Source organism: Terrapene carolina, unplaced genomic scaffold, assembly GCF_002925995.2.
Source record: "Terrapene carolina triunguis isolate 2854851 unplaced genomic scaffold, T_m_triunguis-2.0 Scaffold113, whole genome shotgun sequence".
NCBI lineage: Eukaryota > Metazoa > Chordata > Testudines > Emydidae > Terrapene > Terrapene triunguis.
The window spans coordinates 28761034-28763715 of record NW_020664464.1 but is presented as its reverse complement, the minus strand read 5'-3'; positions in this window follow the sequence as shown (position 1 = coordinate 28763715).

The following is a 2682-nucleotide window of genomic DNA, read 5'->3' as shown; positions in this document are numbered from 1 at the left end:
AGCTTAACTTTAGTAAGGCTTTTGATACTGTCTTGCATGACCTCATAAACAAACTAGGGCAACACAACCTAGCTGGAGCTACTATAAGGTGGGTGCATAACTGGTTGGATAACTACTCTCGTTCCCAGAAAGTAGTTATCAGTGGTTCACAGTCAAGATGGAGGGCATATCAAGTGGGGTCCTGCAGGGATCAGTTCTGGGTCTGGTTCTGTTCAATATCTTCATCAATTATTTAGATAATGGCATAGAGAGTGCACTTATTAAGTTTGCGGATGATACCAAGCTGGGAGGGGTTGCAAGTGCTTTGGAGGATAGGATTAAAATTCAAAATGATCTGGACAAATTGGAGAAATGGTCTGAAGTAAATAGGAGGAAATTCAATAAAGGACAAATGCAAAGTACTCCACTTAGGAAGGAACAATCAGTTGCACACATACAAAATGGGAAATGACTGCCTAGGAAGGAGTACTGCAGAAAGGGATCTGGGGATCATAGTGGATCATAAGCTAAATATGAGTCAATAGTGTAACACTTGCAAAAAAATCAAACATCATTCTGGGATGTAGTAGCAGGAGTCTTGTAAACAAGACACAAGAAGTAATTCTTCCGCTCTACTCCACGCTGATTAGGCCTCAGCTGGAGTATTGTGTCCAGTTCCGGGCACCACATTTCAGGAAAGATGTGGACAAATTAGAGAAAGTCCAGAGAGAGCAACAAAAATGATTAAAGGTCTAGAAAACATGACTTATGAGGGAAGATTGACAAAAAATTGATTTGTTTAGTCTGGAGAAGAGAAGACAGAGAGGGAAAATGATAACAGTTTTCAAGTACATAAAAAGTTATTACAAGGAGAAGGGAGAAAAATTGTTTTCCTTAACCTCTGACGATAGGACAAGAAGCAATGGGCTTGAATTGCAGCAAGGACAATTTAGGTTGGCCATTAGGAAAAACTTCCTGCCAGGGTAGTTAAGCACTGGAATAAATTGCCTAGGGACACTGCAGAATCATTGGAAATTTTTAAGAGCAGGTTGGACAAACACCTATCAGGGATGGTCTAGATAATACTTAGTCCTGCCTTGAGTGCAGGGGAATGGACTAGAAAATTGCTCGAGGGTCCTTCAGGCATACAATTCTATGATTCTATGTGAAGATCAAAAATGTTCCATCTCTCAGAGGCACTGACACAAGTATCAAAAACCATCAGCCTTAATGGATGGCATTGATGAAGCTTTACCACCTTTTTTTCAATAATACTAACAATTCATGTGCACTACATACGGGTGAAGACTGCCTCTTTCATAGGATTATTTAAAATGGAAGCAACATTTAGCTCAGTCATCAGTGTCTGGATTGTGGCAAGATTTATGTAATTATTCCTTTCCATTTTTTCAAGTGTAAGACAACAGTTGAGCTTAGAATCCCATGAATGTTGGCTCTCCAGGGCTAACCAGATTTTTATCACAGAAGGAAGTTGCTATTCCTTTAAATACACATAGGGAGCAGAATTATTGCATAAAAAGTTACCAGTTTTACTTATCAGAGCGGTAGCTGTGTTAGTCTGGATCTGTAAAAAGCGACAAAGAGTCCTGTGGCACCTTATAGACTAACAGAAATATTGGAGCATAAGCTTTTGTGGGTGAATACCCACTTCGTCAGACACATGACGCAGTTTTACTTAGTTACTTCTCTGACTGTAACCATGTTAAGTATGTCAAAGTACGTGCACAAATAATATCTGTAGCTGCTTTGTAAATATACATGTTTACAGACTAGCAGAACAAATGTCTGAACTCATTGACACAGGATATTATTTAGATTAACAAGTTAGTAATTTTTAAAATGGGTTAGACATTTATAAGAATAAAAATACCACTTGTGCAGTTATATTAATAGCTAGCATATACAATATAAAGCCATGCTTCAGTGTGCAAGCTGATCACCCCCTGGGGTCAGGAAGAAATTCTCGCCAGGTCATAAAGGAGAGTGCATTAAGGATGTATTACATCTTCTTAAGTACTCATTGTTGGCCACTCTCACAGACCAGATACCAGGGTAAATGGATGATTGTTGCATCCTTGTATAATTATTCTTGTATTACTCCAAAAAGTCTGTGTCAAAAAAATAAAAGTTCTGCGCGCAATATTTAAATAAAATTTGCAGAATTTTAGTCAATAAATAAATGTGGCAGTTCCAGCATGGCAGTGGTGAGTACCCTGCAGGCCTCCCCCCAAGACATGGACTTGGCAGTGAGGCTGCCCCCAACCCTAACACAGCACCAGGGCCGGGCCTCCCCAGAAGCACCCTGCAGCCCTGCCCCTCCATGCCAGGTATAGGTTCTGGAACTAGGGGTGCTGCCGCACCCCCTGGCTTGAAGTGATTTCCATCATATACATGGTTTAGAGTTTGGTTCAATGGCTCTCAGCACCCCCACTATACAAATTGTTCCAGCACCCCTGGTGCCAGGCCCACTAAGGTAGCAAGCAAGAGGGACAGAGTTTCTCACTCACACCCAGCCCTGGCCCCCGATCCAGGTGTAGGCCAGCAGGCTCAACCCGGCAGGATCCAAGTGTGGAGAGGCTTAGTGTGGGGGGATCCAGGTGTGGGGTGAGAGGGTTCTATGTGGGGCAATCTGGGTCCAGGCAGCTCAGTTGGGGTTCTGGGTGCGTGGGACATCTAGATGCA